Source organism: Entelurus aequoreus, linkage group LG11 (assembly GCF_033978785.1).
Source record: "Entelurus aequoreus isolate RoL-2023_Sb linkage group LG11, RoL_Eaeq_v1.1, whole genome shotgun sequence".
NCBI lineage: Eukaryota > Metazoa > Chordata > Actinopteri > Syngnathiformes > Syngnathidae > Entelurus > Entelurus aequoreus.
The window spans coordinates 64,200,103-64,220,305 of record NC_084741.1 but is presented as its reverse complement, the minus strand read 5'-3'; the positions used below and the strand labels follow the sequence as shown (position 1 = coordinate 64,220,305).

Below are 20,203 nucleotides of genomic sequence, written 5' to 3'. Positions count from 1 at the left end.
ATGTCGTTGCCTGAAATAAATAAATAAATGAAGGACAAGTGGTAGAAAATGAATTATTAATCTACTTGTTCATTTACTGTTAATATCTGCTTACTTTCTCTATTAACATGTTCCATCTACACTTCTGTTAAAATGTAATAATCACTTATTCTTCTGTTGTTTGGATACTTCACATTAGTTTTGGATGATACCACAAATTTGGGTATCAAGCCGATACCAAGTCGTTACAGGATCATACATTGGTCATATTCAAAGTCCTCATGTGTCCAGGGACATATTTCCTGAGTTTTTAAACATAATATGAATTTTTTTTAAACGAAAGAAGATGTGATGCCACAAATATCGATGTAATCATAGTAGTATTGACTAGATACGCTCCTGTGCTTGGCATCATTACAGTGGATGTTAGGTATAAATCCACCAATGGTGTTTGTTTACATTTTGACGCCGGTGAGCTACGGTGTGTAGTGAAGCATGTTTAGCTATTCCTCGTCCTGCAGGGATGATACTTGTAAGAAACTTACTTTATTTGTCACCATGGAGGTGAGGATTAGTGATTTCGAAGTAGCTAAAACACTGCCGACTGCGGATGGACGTTAGCCGCTGGCTAGCTAGCCATGTCTTAAAGCACCTCTTCCTGAGGGCGTTTCAGTGTTATAACTTCACCTTTATCTTCGGTTTTTAAACCAAAATGCGTCCGTTCTCCCTTTTCTGTCTACACACTGTGTCTGCTTGTAAGTACTCCGTGAGTGTGCGCTGCCGAACATGCTCCTCTGCTCGTAAAACCAGCAATGTCACAAAGGGGGGTGATACTAATGAATCATATTCGGTATCGTACCGAATATGATTACCGTAATTTCCGGACTATAAGCCGCTACTTTTCCCCCTCGTTCTGGTCCCTGCGGCTTATACAAGGGTGCGGCTTATTTACGGCCTGTTCTTCTCCGACACCGACGAAGCGGATTCCGGTGGTTTTAGTACGCAGGAGGAAGACGATGACACAATGATTAAAGACTGACTTTTCATATACCGGTAGGCTGGTTATTTTGATAACGTACAGGCGAGCACTTTGTATTACTTTGCAGCGTTGTATTATTTGTACTCTGCACGAATGCTGTTCGCCATGTCAAAGATGTGAAAGTTCGATTGAATGATTGAAAGATTTATAGTTAATAAATGGGACGCTTTGCGTTCCCAAACAGTCATCTCTGTCCCGACAATCCCCTCCGTGGTAGCAGGAACCCCTATATACTACGCTAATTACACATCAAAACCCTGCGGCTTATAGTCGGGTGCGGCTTATATATGGAGCAATCTGTATTTTCCCCTAAATTTAGCTGGTGCGGCTTATAGTCAGGTGCGGCTTATAGTCCGGAAATTACGGTAATTAGTATCGCGGTACTATACTAATACCGGTATACCGTACAACCCTAAATACATAGAACGATTGTGGTGCAAAATAAAGTGCAGTACCATTGCAGTCATTGATTGATGCATTCAAAGACCTTGAAATGTTGTGTCTCACACACTTCTGCGTGGAGGAAAACAAAAATCAAAGCACCTTGCAACCAACCTAACCCAGGCTCTGGGGAATGTGTCTTAGTCTGTGCCCGGAGCAGCTAGGTTTTTTTGTTTGTTTGTGTGCCCTTTCTTTCTGTTGTCTTCGTTTACTAGAACTTTGTAGATTTTTCTGCTGTTTGCTCCTCAAACCAGCCGTGGTAAAACTGAGGGGGAATGTGGGCATCTCAAAACACCCCAGCAGTAAACAGTGACTCCTTCTCGCCTGCAGGGCGTCTGCGATGTGTGTGTTTGCTGGTGCGTTTTCATGCAGGCTGATGCCGGAACAGTGAGGGGAGTCATTTTGATTTCCCAAGCGTCTCAGTCAAGCCTCATTGCTTTTAGACAGCAAACTAGTGGAAGAAGTGGGGGGAGGGCGGGAGGAGGGACAGTGGCGGGGAAAGTGTGTGCATTCTAGCATGTGTTCGAGACAGGGAGAAGATGGTATGAAGGTCAGTTGGGGAACGATTGCTGACAAAATACGAAGACACGTTAGAGAGAAGGCAGCAGATAAATAACGAATGCGACCTTTGAATTAAACATGACTGTAAACGGTAGTGGAAATAGGGACTTCGCACTCATAGAAAATTCTTGTCAACACACAAGAGCCACATACTCAACACACTAGCCTGTTGGGATGCGAAGGAATCTCTTTATTTGTCTTTCTACTTTGAATCGTATACACTGATTCATTGGTAGGGCAGACCCGTCAATTATTTTGCGGGACCCTTATTTCTAGAGATGTCCGATAATGGCTTTTTTGCCGATATCCGATATTCCGATATTGTCCAACTCTTAATTACCGATTCCGATATCAACCGATACCGATACATACAGTCGTGGAATTAACACATTATTATGCCTAATTTTGTTGTGATGCCCCGCTGGATGCATTAAACAATGTAACAAGGTTTTCCAAAATAAATCAACTCAAGTTATGGAAAAAAATGCCAACATGGCACTGCCATATTTATTATTGAAGTCACAAAGTGCATTATTTTTTTTCAACATGCCTCAAAACAGCAGCTGGGACTTTGGGACATGCTCTCCCTGAGAGAGCATGAGGAGGTTGAGGTGGGCGAGGTTGTAGTGGGGTGGGGGGTGGGGGTGTATATTGTAGCGTCACGGAAGAGTTAGTGCTGCAAGGGGTTCTGGGTATTTGTTCTGTTGTGTTTATGTTGTGTTACGGTGCGGATGTTCTCCCGAAATGTGTTTGTCATTCTTGTTTGGTGTGGGTTCACAGTGTGCCGCATATTTGTAACAGTGTTATAGTTGTTTATACGGCCACCCTCAGTGTGACCTGTATGGCTGTTGACCAAGTACGCATTGCATTCACTTGTGTGTGTGAAAAGCCGTAGATATTATGTGATTGGGCCGGCACGCAAAGGAAGTGCCTTTAAGGTTTATTGGCGCTCACTACTTCTCCCTACGTCCGTGTACACAGCGGCGTTTTAAAAAGTCATACATTTGACTTTTTGAAACAGATACCTATAATTTCCGATATTACATTTTAAAGTTTTTATCGGCCGATAAAATCGGCAGTCCGATATTATCGGACATCTCTACTTATTTCACGACGTCCTGACTAATTGAATGTTTTTTTGTAGATATAAAATATGAATATAAATATGTCAATCAAACGGCGAAAAAAAAAAAAAAAAGTATATTGTGTGGATGTGTTTATATTCCAATTGAAGTGGCATTGGCGACAACCTAAACCGGGGGTCAGCAACCGGCATGCGGCTCTTTAGCGTCTCCCTAGTGGCTCCCTTGACCTCTTTCAGAGATGTGTAAAAATGTTTTTTTTTTACTATATTTTCTGTAGGAGAACAAACAGGAAACAAACCTTCCTAATTGCTAGAAATCCCACTGTTTAATTAAACATGCTTCACCGATGAGAGTATTTGGCATGCACCGTTTTGTCCTACTAATTTCAGCGATCCTTGAACTCGTCGTAGTTTGTTTACATGTGCAACTCTCTCCGACGCTGCCACAGAGAGACGTGTTTTAGGCCACTCCTTTGTCTCATTTTGTCTACCAAACGTTTTATGCTGTGCGTGAATGCACAAAAGTGAGCTTTGTTGATTTTATTGATTTGCCGGAATGCTTATCAGGCCTATTTGGTCATATCAATGACTGCAAGCTAATCCATGCTAACATGCTATTTAGGCTAGCTGTATGTACATATTGCATCATTATGCCTCATTTGTAGGTATATTTGAGCTCATTTAATTTCCTTTACTTATGTCAAAGTATTTAATTTATATTTGCATGTCTCATGACATATTGTCTGTATGTAATATTGGCTGCATTTCTCATAGTTGTTTGTGTGCCATGTTGTTCCATGGTGACTATCATTTCTTGGGACTGTTTTTCTTTTCATCACGTCGTCGTTTTGAGGTATCGTTGGTATTTTGTTACATTTTAACCGTGACTATTCTTCATGCTGTGTCATTAAGTGATAGAAAAGCAGAGACATGTTCGATTCATGAGCAACGACTCGTTAGTGTCATGTTTTGCAGATTAGCCTACAGTTGTTTGGTTGATGTTTGACTATTTTCATCCAGACAAGAATTCCTCTTTTCTCTTTTTGTCACCAATACCTCTGTTGTTTTTTGTTTTTTTTTGGTTTGGTTCTTTCCGTCTCTGCTACATTGTTGACATTCATGCTGGCGGTGTAAAAATGCTCCCGGAAAGTAGCACTGTCACCAATACTTCATTTGCGTTCCATAACCAACGTATTGTAAGAGCGAACACAGAGGAACTCTTTTACTAGAGTAGTATCACATCTGCATGCTTTGGTATTAGCCGTAAAAGCTCATTTACGGAAAGAGATGAGCTAGCTCCTACGTCAGCACGAAAACGCGTTTGAATTTGTAATGCAAAACACAATGCGATAAGACACCAGTCTGTACTGACTGAAACGCATGAACAATCATATTACAGTATCTGTAAAGTACGTACCGTATTTTCCGAACAATAGGTAAATGGTTTATTTTCAATCTTTTTTCATATATAAAGCACACCGGATTATAGGGCACATTAAAGGAGTCATATTATTATTTTTTTTTTTCTTAATGTAAAACACTTCCTTGTGGTTTACATAACATGTAATGGTGGTTCTTTGGTAAAAATGTTGCATGGATGATGTTTTATAGATCATCTTCAAGCCGCTTTCTGACAGTCGCTTCAGGATGCGCCGTTTTGTGGGCGGTCTTATTTACGTGGCTCAACTTCGACAGCGTTTTCTCCCCGTCATCTTTGTTGTAGCGGTGTAGCGTGCAAGGACGGGAGTGGAAGAAGTGTCAAAAGATGGAGCTAACTGTTTTAATGACATTCAGACTTTACTTCAATCAATAACAGAGAAGCATCTCCTCATCCGGAAACAACAACAAGGCCGTAAATGTGTCCCGTGAAAAACCGTCCGACCGGAACTCTCTAATAACTAAAGTTCCTTGGGTGGATAATGTAAACTCACTACACCGGTATGTTTTAGCGCTTTCATGGCGAGTTTACTGACAGATATAAGTAAGAACTTTACACTATTTTATATTAGAAATGGCAACAGCGGAGGATGAATGTCCCATAACAAGAAGATAGAGAAAAAGAAGAAGCTTATCGACTACAGTGTCGACACGCACTACAAAGGCAGATGCGTGCAATTTTTCAGGATTTATGCAGATCCCAAATACAGATCAGCAGGTACCAGAAGGTAAGAAAAGTTGCTTTTGCATAATATTGCGAAACAAAACGCCAGATAATATGTCTTACACATGTATACTGTGTATATGTACATCATTTATCAATTTTTTTACGTAATTTTTTATATACATGTTACAGGTTATATATCTTTTATTATTGAATGTATCAAATGTGATGAATATTTAATGGACCACAATAAAAACAAGCCTTTTGGCTTGTTGTGCCATCCATTTGCCTTTTTAAAGCATTACATGGTTTACATTTCTTTAAGGTGTCAATAAACTTTCAATCAATCAATCCTTATACACACACCATAATAATACTCGTATGATTAATGCTCCGACAATCCATTAAGTGGTGTGGCTTCATAGCTTACCAAAGTCGTACTAAAACATTTTGATAGGTTTTTGAGCGCCGTGTGTGATGTTCTATATTTTCAATGGAACATATAAAATGTTGATGTTTACTTGAGTCATATTGCCATCATAGTGCAGCCTACACGTATCTCTTATGTTTGACTGCCATCTACTGGTCACACTTATCACTACACCATGTACCAAATAAAATTGCTTCGAGGTTGGATAAGAAAGACCAGAATTGTTCCGTGCATTAGGCGCACTGTCGAGTTTTGAGAAAAAAACAAGGATATAGTCCGGAAAATACAGTAAGTTACATTTTTTGTACTGCCTATTACCCCCAAAGCACATTCAAAAATGACCCACATTGCTGTATTAACACTTTTTGAACTCAACTTTGGCCGCAATATACTCAAAATCCCCAGTGCACAGACCTCTGTCCTCCCTTCATGTCTTCCAATAAATCAGACCGTGTAGTTAAGCAAAGGTCACATGGCATGGGAGCATATTTAATAAGGGACATGAGTGACAATACCACAGTGAAATGATTCATTCAAAGTTAGCAAGTAAGAACATTTGTGTACCTTTCTCCTCCGCACTTTTGCGCCCCCCCCCCCCCCCCCTTAACTCGTGACATCCTGTCGAGAACAAGCTATTAAGGCCACTGACTGCTGATACGTGTGGCTGGGGTTGCTATGGTTACAGTCTGAAAGCAGCTTTCAGGACACTGTGGGTGAAGCGTGCATTGCGGGCTCTCTCATTCTTGGGTAAAAAAAAAGTGACAAAAAAGGTCCTTCTGGGGACACAAACGTGTCGGCAGGTGTCTCCGACTGAGGAGTGCGAGACAACCACATGCTGCACTGCAAAGTGAACGATCTTACAAACAGCAAGCGGGATGAATATGAGCGGAGCCAGTGGGGACTAGAGTGTGACAAAGTGATCAGAGAGGCGGGGTACTCACTAACATTGTAAGGAAAGACTGAATAGGAAGAAATGTGAGACATTTGCAAAAGCACCTCGTAAGACGTCTATTAGGTTGCCCGAACTTTCTGCCCTTAATCGCAAAAAGAAAAAAGTGCCAAAAACAAAGATTTTAAGTGTACACCATATAACAGACCTGGGCATTCTGCGGCCCGCGGGCCGCATCCGGCCCTTTGTGCGTCCCTGTCCGGCCCGCGTGAGGCCAATTATAAATTACAAAATAAATTTAAAAAAGTATCTATGTCGAGTGTGCAATACAACGGTGCTGCTTTTGTTTTGAAAATCGTTATTTGTATTACTTCCGTGTGGACGTATGCGAGTGCGTGGTTGTGAGTGAATGTGAACAGCTGCAATTACAAAATAAAGTTGAAAAAACATCTATGTCCTGCGCGCAATACAACTGTGCTGCTTTTATTTTGAAAAGTATTATTTAAGGGCGTGTGTCCGTGTGTAACCTGCGAGTGAAGGTGCACATGCAGCGACAAGTGATGCACGGTTTACACCCGAGACGCTAAAAAGAGAAAAGTTGATGAGGAATGCCGTGTTTTCAACAAGACATGAACTGCAAAGCAACGTCCCCTCTAAGGTGCGTGCCTGCGCAATTGCGCACTGCTCAAGCGTCCGCTGCGCGCAGCAAGTATATGCCGCGCACCAAATCAAATCCCATCTGAATTCTAAACAAAATAAACATATTTATTCTATGGAATTTTGCAATGCAACTTTGAGTGACAGTGACAACAAACGGCCCTAATGGTGTTCGTCAACACCGTTTACAACACCGTTCAATTGAACACCGTTCAATTGAACGGTGTTCAATTGAACGGTGTTCGTCAACACCGTTCAATTGAACACCGTTCAATTATTGTAACGTCTATCGAGATGCTTCGAGGACAGGAATTATATCGATCACTTTATTGAGCAAAACTGTTTATATTCGGCCATAACCACACCAAAAACATAAGTAAAACACTTCTATCTCGAAAAACTAGTCATTTTCTGCCGTACAAACCAGGCCAAAACCAACTTGTCATCTGTCACCAACACGCATAGCACTAAACCACTGGTGCGTTTATGGCCACACAAAAAGTCGGACAACTCAAACACCACACAAAGTTACGCTATGACTCCTCAGTCATACGTGTGCTTATTTTACTGTCATTTATTATTAATGTTAATTTATTTATATTAGTCATGGAATGCTGTTACACACACTATGTTGAAGTATTACTATTATTATTAATTATTATTATTATTATTATTATTTATCTTATGGTATATATCAAAAATAATATTGAGCAAAATTGTATTGAAATATTGTCGATGTGGCCCTCCAGCAGTGCTCGGGTAGCTCATGCGGCCCCCGGTAAAAATTAATTGCCCACCCCTGCCATATAAGCACACGTTGTAAGCGTAACGTAGTAGTAGCAACTCGTTCGCCTTGCAGACGTGCCATCAATGCTTGTCAGTATGAATACGTATTACAATTGGGAAGTCAGTATACTGCAGGGCCAAGCACACGCAGTGCAGATGTACTAAGCTTGCGTGCAAAGGTTAGTGCGTCTGCCTCGCAATACGAAGGTCCTGTGACTAATCATTAATTCTGCCATGATTAGTGGTAGTTGTTGAAGGAAAATGCGAACGTTGAAATTAATGCACCACCGTATGCTTAAAAAAAGCAAAATAACATAAATGATATGTTAGTATACATGTGCCTGTTACTACATTACATATATACTTACAGCTTGTATATAATACCTAGAGCAGACCTGGGCAAATTAAGGCCCGGGGGCCACATGCGGCCCGTTAAAGGCCTACTGAAATGAATTTTTTAAAATTTAAACGGGGATAGCAGATCCATTCTATGTGTCATACTTGATCATTTCGCGATATTGCCATATTTTTGCTGAAAGGATTTAGTATAGAACAACGACGATAAAGTTCGCAACTTTCGGTCGCTGATAAAAAAAAAAGCCTTGCCTATACCGGAAGTAGCGTGACGTCACAGGAGGAAGGATTCCTCACAATTCCCCGTTGTTTACAATGGAGCGAGAGAGATTCGGACCGAGAAAGCGACGATTACCCCATTAATTTGAGCGAGGATGAAAGATTTGTGGATGAGGAACGTTAGAGTGAAGAACTAGAGAGGCAGTGCAGGGTGTATCTTTTTTCGCTCTGACCGTAACTTAGGTACAAGGTCTCATTGGATTCCACACACTCTCCTTTTTCTATTGTGGATCAAGGATTTGTATTTTAAACCACCTCGGATACTATATCCTCTTGAAAATGAGAGTCGAGAACGCGATATGGACATTCACAGTGACTTTTATCTCCACGACAATACATCAGCGAAGCTCTTTAGCTACTTAGCTAACGTGATAGCATCTGGCTCAAATGCAGATAGAAACAAAATAAATAAATCCCTGACTGGAGGGATAGACAGAAGATCAACAATACTATTAAACCATGGACATGTAACTACACGGTTAATAATTCTCAGCCTGGCAAAGCTTAACAATGCTGTTGCTAACGACGCTGAAGCTAACTTAGCAACTGGACCTCACAGAGCTATGCTAAAAACATTAGCGCTCCACCTACGCCAGCCAGCCCTCATCTGCTCATCAACACCCGTGCTCACCTGCGTTCCAGTGATCGACGGCGCGACGAAAGACTTCACCTGATCACAGATGCGGTTGGCGGCTAGCATCGGCTAGCGCGTCTGCTATCCAAGTAAGTACTCCTTGTTGTGTTGCTACAGCCAGCCGCTAATACACCGATCGCACCTACAACTTTCTTCTTTGCAATCTCCATTGTTCATTAAACAAATTGCAAAAGATTCACCAACACAGATGTCCAGAATACTGTGGAATTGTTCGATGAAAACAGAGCAGTTTGTATGGTGACACATTGGGTACGAATACTTCCGTTGCCGTCGTGACGTCACACACGCATACGTCATCATACATAGACGTTTCCAACCGGAAGTTTAGCGGGAAATTTAAAATTGCACTTTATAAGTTAACCCGGCCGTATTGGCATGTGTTGCAATGTTAAGATTTCATCATTGATACATAAACTATCAGACTGCGTGGTCGGTAGTAGTGGGTTTCAGTAGGCCTTTAAGCTTTTCAATTTGGCCCAAATATTTTTTTTAGATCTTTAAGATGGAAAGTGTATTTGCCATTATGATGTGCAGTGATGTTTTCAAATGACCGTAAGTCTTGAAATATACAAAGTATTTCAATGGTTGGAATCTGCGTTTTTGCATGATATTTTAGTGACTAGTGTTGTCCTGATACAAATATTATTTCGATACTTTTCGGTACTTTTCGATACTTTTCTAAATAAAGGGGACCAGAAAAAATTGCATTATTGGCTTTATTTTAACAAAAAATCTTAGGGTGTGGCGGACCGGTACTTTTCAGTGGCGGTATGGTACCGAATATGATTAATTATTATCGCGGTACTATACTAAAACCGTATACCGTACAACCCTACCAGTTACTATGGTAATCTACGTCACAGCAGGTCCGACGAGGCACCAAGCAGTGTGGGTGGGGAGCGTTTCCACAGAGTGTTTCCAGAGCCTGAAATGCGGGTGTCAGGGACAGACGCGGAAGGAGATTTTTACAAGAAAGTTCTAAAGCTTAGTGATATATCAGATTGTAGATGTTTTTTTTGTTTTTTTTACCCTTCACGTTCATATTTCGCTGTGTTTGTTGCATTTTTGTTGCATTTGGCTTGACTGTAAAATATGTCGATTAAGAGGGGGTGTGACGTTTATATGTTCTCAATATTCAGGGTTTTATCGTTCATAGAAAAAAATAATGTGGTCTGTCATAACATTTCTAGCATTCAATCAGACTTTATTGTGAGGTTTTGTATTAGTTTTCCTAAAAATAGATATATCGGCCCCCAGACACATTATTTTCCTCTAAATTTGGCCCCCCCGAGTCAAAATAATTGTCCAGGCCTGACCTAGAGGGAAGTGTTTTTTAAGCGCTTTACAGGCGGAATAGAGCGATTCGCATAGGCTCCATTGTAAGCAGACTTTTGATCACATTTATTTACTAATTAAAATGCATACAAAAAGGAAAACATACGTGTTCTTGTTTTATATAGGTATTTTGAATGATAGGAACAATTCCAAAAAAGTGCTGCTCCCCTTTAAGGGACTGACAAATTAAAATGATTCGTTTTGGTGTCTGTCGGTGTTTTTTTGAATGTCGTTCCTTTTTTTTCTTCTTATAGGAGATGCAGTATGCTATCATCATATCTCTTATTTGAAAGAACTTGCGACAGTCATTTTCATCTGGAATGATCCAGGCACATCAACACCGAGGCCTCTTCGAGTGCGTGCCCCTCTGTTATGGAGATGGCACTTTTATATAACCCAGAAGAGGTGGTTCATATTATATTTGTCTGCTGCATATGCCACAACAAGACGAACCAGCACAGTTGGACGGTTGGAGCAAATAATGTGTGAGTCCCTTTGGGCACAGCCAGTATATTACACGAAAAAATAATTTAAATAAGGCGGTCTGCACCGCTTTTGCACGCATGCAGTTGATCACTCGCAACACGCCCACTAAGAGTACCGTATTTTCCGGACTATAGGGGCGCACTTAAAATCCTTTTTTTCCCCTCAAAACTCAACAGTGCGCCTTATAACCCATGCGCCTAATGTACGGAATAATTCTGGTAATTTATTTGGTACATGGTGTAATGATATGTTTGACAAGTAGATGGCATATAAACATAAGAGATACGTGTGGACTGCAATATGACGGCAATATGACTCAAGTGAAGAACACCAACATTTCATATGTTCCATTGAAAATATAGAACATTACACACGGCGCTCCAAAATCTATCAAAATGTTTTAGTACGACTTTGGTAAGCTTTGAAGCAGCGCCGCTTGATGGATTGTCGGCGCATTAAACATACAAGTATTATTATAGTGTGTGTAATAAGGTGTCCTTGAACCTCCCACCGGTTCAAGAGATCTGAAGGCGTGTAATATTCCTCTAGAAGGCTGGGAGATACAGGCGGAGAACCGAAATGTCTGCCGTCAAGCGGTTAGACGGGGTATTGCAGAGGCTGATTTGAGGAGAGGCCAGCTCGCAGAGGAGAAGAGAGAGAGGAGGAAACGTACTGCAACTACCATCGCACAGCAGGTCTCTCCACATGTTTGCACTAAGTGCAACAGGGACTGTCACTCAAGAATTGGCTCGCACAGCCATGCTAGGCGTTGTCAACAAACATGAATGTACCGTATCAACAAAACATCAAGTTAAAATGTGAAAATTATAATTAAATAAGTGCATTGTATAATTACTAGGGATGTCCGATAATGGCTTTTTGCCGATATCCGATATTCCGATATTGTCCAACTCTTTAATTACCGATACCGATATCAACCGATATATGCAGTCGTGGAGTTAACACATTATTATGCCTAATTTGGACAACCAGGTATGGTGAAGATAAGGTACTTTTTAAAAAAAATTAGTAAAATAAGATAAATAAATTAAAAACCTTTTCTTGAATAAAAAAGAAAGTACAACAATATAAAAACAGTTACATAGAAACTAGTAATGAATGAAAATGAGTAAAATTAACTGTTAAAGGTTAGTACTATTAGTGGACCAGCAGCACGCACAATCATGTGTGCTTACGGACTGTATCCCTTGAAAACTGTATTGATGTATATTGATATATAATGTAGGAACCAGAATATTAATAACAGAAAGAAACAACCCTTTTGTGTGAATGAGTGTAAATGGGGGAGGGAGGTTTTTTGGGTTGGTGCACTAATTGTAAGTGTATCTTGTGTTTTTTATGTTGATTTAATAAAAAAAACAAACAAACAAAAAAAAAATAACAAAAAAAAAATGATACCGATAATAAAAAAACCGATACCGATAATTTCCGATATTACATTTTAACACATATATCGGCATCTCTAATAATTACAACACTCATTATAACTGAAAATACATAACTAATAATTGACTAAAATAGGATGACAAAACTATTTAAATAAATGCAATAAACTATTAATAATATTTAAAGTACCATTAAAAAAGGAACAAAAATAAATACAATAAAAAATTAAACATCAAATCGAAATAAGTGTCTGACCCAAGACCGTAAATTAGCATGGTCTTCTGCGACTAAGCTGCCAAAGAAGAAGAAGATGATAATTTAAGACATATTATCTGGCGTTTTGTTTCGCAATATTATGCAAAAGCAACATTCTTACCTTCTGGTACCTGCTGATCTGCATTTGGGATCTGTATGAATCCTGTAAAATTGCGCGAATCTGCCTTTGTAGTCCGTGCCAACACCGTAGCCGATAAGCTTCTTCTTTTTCTCTATCCTCTTGTTATGGGACATTCATCCTCCGCTGTTGCCATTTCTAATATAAAGTAGTGTAAAGTTCTTACTTATACCTGTCAGTAAACTCGCCATGAAAGCGCTAAAACATACCGGTGTGGTGAATTTACATTATTCACCCAAGGAACTTTAGTTATTAGTGAGTTCCGGTCAGAGGGGACACATTTCCAGTGTTGTTGTTTCCGGATGAGGACATGCTGCTCCGAATGTCATTAAAACAGTTAGTTAGCTCCATCTTTTGACACTTCTTCAACCTTGCACGCTACACCGCTACCACAAAGATGACGGGGAGAAGACGCTGCCGAAGGTGAGCCACGTAAATTACACCGCCCACAAAAGGGGGCATCCGGAAGCGACTGTCAGAAAGTGGATTGAAGATGATCTGTAAAACATCATCTATGCAACATTTTGACCAAAGAACCACCATTACATGTTGTGTAGACCACAAGGAAGTGTTTTTTATTTAGAAAAAAATAAATGATATTATGACTCCTTAAGGCCCGAGCTGTTTGTTTACATGCTTTTTTTTAATTTCTCTTTGCTATTTGGGCTTATTGGACCCTAATTAGAATAAAAACTAAAAATCATCTTTTAATATGATGTACTTAGTCTATAAGTACACAAACGTGTACTTCATGTGTAGTGACATTTTATTTCCAAATTCCATTGTATGTTATACTCTTCTGACACCACCAGATAGCAGTATAAGTGTCCATATGTCGGCATAAGACCCCAATTCAGTAGTGTACACAACTTTGGAAACAAGAGCTAAAAGGTGCTGTCCACGCATGTGGCCACTAAGGCCTTTAGACTTTTTTTTAATGTGCCTTATAAATGAAAAAAGATCGAAAATAGACCATTCATTGGCAATGTGCCTTATAACCCGATGCGCCCTATGGTCCAGGAAAATATGGTTCATTTTGCGATTGTTAGTTTGAACCTGTACTTATATGAATTTCTGAGTAAAAACATACTTTAACGGCGTCAGCTGCTTCACTTCCTCCCCCTTATTCCTTTCCGTTCCCACTCCAGTGAGATGCAGATCTTGGTCATTTTCTACAGTTTCTGTTAGGACTTTAGGGAGGTCTACATTGTTTGTGTGTGTGTGTGAGGGACCAGAATGAGGGGCTCAATCACTGGACTACTTGAAGAGACGTACGATGCTAAACCACAGATGAGGGCGAGCAAATGTTTGCAATCCACGCCACACCACCGCCAATGACAGGACCCAAGTACTTGGTCTTGGCAGAGGTCTGATGCTGTGTTCCTAAAGATGCAACTGCTGCAATGCACTAAGTAACCAAATGAAAGCAAAACAGTTATTTTTTTTGTAATTCTCAGTTTCCCTCACTTCCCTTCGCTTTTTGCTCCGTAAGCCAAACCTCAGGAGTGCGACGGTCTAAAAAACGCCGCAGACGGCTTTGCCCTGGGCTCTTTTCTCTTTTATTAGGGCTGGTATTCCAGGAGGAGCAGGCAGCAGTTCACCTTGATCGCCACCTTGTTCGCATATCAGCGCCAGACTCGGTTCTCACGCCCAGCCTTCTTCGCTTGCAGCTGGTTTGCCATAATAAGGGGGATTTGGGAAGTTGAAAGTGAGGGAAAAGGACAAAAAAAAAAGACAAAAATGAGCATAGGCCAGCGATGGAAGGAGTCAGTGACATGCAGGGTCTTTTTGAGGTTTTTCTGTAGTGTGGCTGTTTAATTCATGTCTTCTTCTATGTTTCTAAATAAGTGCCACACTTTCACTTGCAGTGGGGATAGAAAAAAACAACAATATACAAATTAAGGATTTTGTGACTCCAGGCCTGACTTTGATCTGCATCGAGTCACGTCCTCATGTGCTTGGTCTTCACCCGGCAAAGGTTTGGCTTACCAAAAACTCAGCAGTATCCCGTAAAGCAGACCTGGGCCAATTAAGGCCCAGGAGCCGCATGCGGCCCATTAAGCTTTTCAATCTGGCCCGTTTTTAGATCTTTAAGATCAAAACTGTAGCTGCCATTATGATGTGCAGTGATGTTTTCAAATGACCGTAAGTCTTGAACCATACAAAGCAGTGGCGTGCGGTGAGGTTCATGTCTGGTGAGGCACAGACTTCATCACAGTCAGATTTACAAACATATGAACCCTAAAAAGTATCTTATTCACCATTTGATTGGCAGCAGTTAACGGGTTATGTTTAAAAGCTCATACCAGCATTCTTCCCTGCTTGGCACTCAGCATCAAGGGTTGGAATTGGGGGTTAAATCACCAAAAATTATTCCCAGGCACGGCGCCGCTGCTGCCCACTGCTCCCCTCACCTCCCAGGGGGGTGAACAAGGGGATGGGTCAAATGCAGAGGACAAATTTCACCACACCTAGTGTGTGTGTGACAATCATTGGTACTTTACTTTAACTTTACACTTACAAACTGTAGCACATAAAAAAGCACATTTAATAAAAAAAAAACGTTATTATGGTCTTACCTTTACTTATAAGTGCGGGAGCAGTGGTGTTCATGTTGAAAAAGTCGTGAATGAATAAAATATGAAATCCGCGCAGCAGTCTGCAGGTGTACCTAATGTTGTGTCCCTGTTCACGGCTCCTCCGGCGCGCCGCGCGAGCATTGTTGTTTTTGCACTTTTTGGCTTCTTGTTAAGTGACTTTTTTTGGGTGGATTCGGTCTTGCACGTGGAGGGTTTGGGTGTGGGATTTGGTTGGTGTGGCGCTCCCGTCGGGCGGTGCATTCTGCGGCGGAGGTGCTTGGCACCAGGAGGCGGGGTTATGAGACGAGCCTCCAGTTTTATGATCGCTCAGCACAAGAAATACGTGACACACATACAGTTGTTGACAAAATACACTGTACATTATATACCTCAGCTATCTAAACTATGGAAATGTATAATATAATTCTTATAGCAATACAGTCTCACTGCACAGCAGGCCAGCAGTTAGCCAAGTCATTGCGCACAATCCATGTTGAGGCACAACGCAGTGACGTGCCTCAACTGGCTGCTGATCACCGCACCGTCTCTTCTCAGTATTTGAATGGCAAATGTGAAAATAAAAATGAAAATAATCTAAAACTGGTGAAGTTAAATGGAAAATAACTTTAGTATAATCACTGGATACATATAAGAATTTAATTTTTTTTTTTTCTTTTTACTTTTTTTTTCTTTCCATGATGGCAGGTGAGGCCGTGCCTCCCCTGCCTCTAGTGACCGCACGCCACTGATACAAAGTATTTCTGTTATGATCCGCTGCCAGGATCATATTTCTGTTTACGTTTTCAAGGCACTTGTGTTTTCTGTTAGTTTTGGACTCCTTGAGTGCCTGTTTGTACACCTGAGCTTGTTGCCATGGCTGCTTATTGTTTTCACCAGCCGCGTGTGTTTCCGACGCGCACCTGTTGGTCATCACTGACATTATTATTTAAAGCCTGCCTTCCCAGCCAGTCGGTCTTGCTTCGTAGTTTGTTTTCACACAACAGATGACGACTTTTGTTTCCTGCTCTGTTAACCTTCTAGCTCCCACGCTAAAGGCTCTGTTTAGTGTTTAGTACTGTTTACCTTCTAGCTCCCACGCTAAAGGCTCTGTTTAGTGTTTAGTACTGTTTACCTTCTAGCTTCCACGCTAGCTCCTTTTGTGCTTTAAGTGCTATGAGCACGTTTTTGTTTGTTCAGTATTATTTATTTCTTAAATAAATCATTCTTTACCTGCAAGCTGTGTCCGAAGCCCGATCTGCATCCCTGGGAGAACGAACACCCGCATCTATGCGACCCGGTCGTCACAATTTCAGGGGTTGGAATCTGCACTTTTGCATGATATACTAGTTACTATGGTAATCTAATTAGTTACTATGGTAATCTTAGTCACAGCAGCTCAGACGAGGCACCTAGCAGTGTGTTTGTTGCATTTTTATTGCGCTTCACTTGATTGTAAAATATGTCGATGAAGAGGGTGTGTGTCGTTCATATGTTGTCAATATTCAGTGTTTTATCATTCATAGTAATATTGTAAATCCCACATTCTTTATTTTCATGTACATTCTGGGTGTCTCATTCAGTAAAAAAATTAAAAATTCCATTCCGTTTTTTAAGGAGGTCTGTCATAATGTTTTTAGCATTCAATCAGACATTATTGTGAGGTTTTGTATTAGTGTTCCTAAAAAATAGATGTGCCCCCAGACACATTTTTTTCTCTAAATTTGGCCCCCGAGTCAAAATAATTGCCGAGGACTGCCGTAAAGGGGTACAACATTTTCGGCCTTGGATCTTGACATAATTTTATGGCTTCAGATCCGATCCGATTTTGAGTCTGGACCCGATATTTTGACAGTAGATTATAGTACTGAAAATGTTTTCTAGCAAGTAAGTAAAGTAAACCGAATGACGTCTTTACAAAAAAGCTTATCTTATTGAATGTAGAATTGCTCTAGTATTGTTGTTAATTTAGGTGATATATTAAATACAAGGGCTGTCAAAGTTAACCCAATAACGCGTTAACTACAGTTCCTGTAATGCCACTCATTTTTTTGCGTCCTGACACATTTTTGACGTGGCTGCATTCATTATTTACTGATGAGCCGCAAGCAAGAAAATAGCAAACAGAAATGGATAAAGAAAAGTGTACATGATGGAAACACCATGTCCAAAGCCATAACAAGTGGTTCTCCCAACAAAAAAACCAACATTTTTAATTCACGATCGTTGTGAGACGTCACCTTAAAGCAGATCTAATAAACTGGCGGCCCGCGGGCCACATGCAGCCCGCCAAACAGCACCCAAATAGGCTTGAAGAAACTCTCGGAACTAGGGTTGATCACCACCAGTGCAGAGAGTAGAAGAAGACTACTCATTAAACCCTGAAAAAAAATCTAAATAAATTGCAAAAGTCACACTTTTAACAACGACTGAACAACAAAGATTGAATGTTATGCTCTAAACCTTGTGCTCAAGTCATTGTTTCCTGGCGGACCTTTTAAGCGACGGACACATTGATGCAGGCAAGCAGCAACAATTGTACAAATCCCAGCGTGTAAGCTTCATTACAAAAACATTTGTAAGTAGTTATTGTGCATGAAGATATTTAGTTTGTTTCTCATTGACATTTCTGACATTGGGATGTTCTTTTGTATTCTTAGTCGTGTTGTTGTTTGTCTGAGAGTATCGATCAAACATCGTTCAATGCATATAGTGCTAAATTTGACCAGTAAAGGGTGACAACGCTACACCTTAGGTTTAACTGTGATAAGTCACATACTGTATAATGTGTGCAACATGTGGTGTGTAAAATGTTGTGTAAATTCTCTCTGTATACACATTTATATTTTGTTGTGTGAATATTTTAACACTAAACCTTGTATTTTATTTATGTAAAAGACACATTGGACATTGTTTATGTAAAATACACAGTGGACGTAATACTTTGTTTATTTTATGTTTATTTTCAGTCTTGCAAACCTAAAACATTGTCATGCAGAGAGATATGAATACAATTAACTTGAACAACGTAATGCGCAGAATACCAAAAGCATTTATTTAGGTAGAAATATCACAAATTACATTACCAAACATCTTTGGCAGTCAAACCATGATCGTAACAATCCACATTTTGTGTTATTAATGTGTGAAACTGGTATCTAAACATGGTGTAGCTCCTCTCCTCTGAATGAATGTGCTCCTATAGCAGGAATACAAATTATGCATTCTTACAAAATACAATGTCCTTTTTGTGTTGAGCTGTTTGTTTGAAAACAGAAGCAAACTAATTGTCCAGTCATGTAATAAAAACATGAAAATCTCTGTCTAAGGTACATTTATTAAGGACACAATATTATGTTTATCTACGATATTGCGATTAATTTTGAGTTAACTATGAACACACTGCGATTAGTGGCGATTAAACATTTAATCGCTTGACAGCCCTACTAAATACTAAACAACACTTTTAGTGGACTGTTAGTGACTATTTGCCAATGTTTATAGGATATGCCAATAACGACAAAAGTGTTCAATCCTCCAAAAACAGAATATAAAAAGATAACAGAGGACTAATTAAACTTATTTAGAAATGACTTGATGGCCCACAACCAGGACATTATATCTAATATCATCAACAGTGTGTGTGATGAATGTCTAAAAATATTCAGAGCATATTATGATAAAAACTATCCTTTGAAAAAAAAAAAAAAAAAAAGAAACTCAAATATCGTGACCATCCTTGGATAACAATGTGGCTGCAAAATGGTGCAAGGGGAAAAAATAGTCTTGACAGGAAATTAATTAGACTGAGTACTAAAGAGGCTGACAGCAAGTATAAAATATATTAAAATAAATTAACCAATACAATGAGAACAGCTAGAAAATAATATTATGATAAAATATTAGATAATAAAAATAACATTAAACGGATATGGAACACCCACAAAAAGTACACGCTACACACACACGTACCCCACCCCCTGTGGTATGACGAAGCAGGAACCCCCGTTAGTAGCTGGCAGCTTCGGTCCGGATGCCCGCCCCCCCCCCACCTCTCGTTACAAGTCTCGAGTTGTATGTCGTAATCTTTGCTGTGGCGGGTTTTTTTCTCACTCCAGGCTGGGCCTCCTTCAGCAGGTTCCCAGTCTGATATAGAATTTTTATTTTACTCATCCTCCCCCAGCGTCTACCTTTTTCATACCTTTTACGGGGCGTCGTAAGTGGCAACCCATCAACGTTCCTGTTCTGTTCCTTGAAGAAACTTGAATATAAAACATGTTTTCAGTTATTTCACCTTTTTTTATTAAGTACATAACTCCACATGTGTTCATTCATAGTTTTGATGCCTTCAGGGACAATCTACAATGTAATTAGTTATGAAAATAAAGAAAGCGCATTGAATGAGAAGGTGTGTCCAAACTTTTGGCCTGTACTGTACATCTTTAACCTATTTTTTCAAACTGGTACATTTCCAGACAAAATGGAAATAGCAAAAGTTCTACCTCTGTATACATATGGGAGTAAACACCACTTCACAAACTGTTACTTCCTCAAATCTCCAAAATATTAGAAAAAAATAAATAAAAAATAGACAAACATAAGCTAATCATGAACAAATCAATCAAAATCACTCGCACTAAAATACTTTGTTGAATAATCACTAAGGCATCGGACCTAAAACATTGGAAAACAATTGTTGGATTATTCATTGACACTGGCTGGCCTCCTTTACAGTCAGCCCCCTAAACTT

The 20,203-nt window shown here is 39.9% G+C and overlaps 2 protein-coding genes across 4 annotated transcripts in view; one reads left to right on the top strand and one right to left on the bottom strand.

Annotated features, from left to right (window-relative positions):
• LOC133660343 (glutamate receptor ionotropic, kainate 2) overlaps nucleotides 1–20,203 on the top strand; it is a 472,659-nt gene that overhangs the window by 53,081 nt on the left and 399,375 nt on the right. The gene's annotated exons all lie outside the window — the stretch shown is intronic.
• Nucleotides 1–20,203, bottom strand: part of ascc3 (activating signal cointegrator 1 complex subunit 3) — a 407,454-nt gene that overhangs the window by 186,073 nt on the left and 201,178 nt on the right. The gene's annotated exons all lie outside the window — the stretch shown is intronic.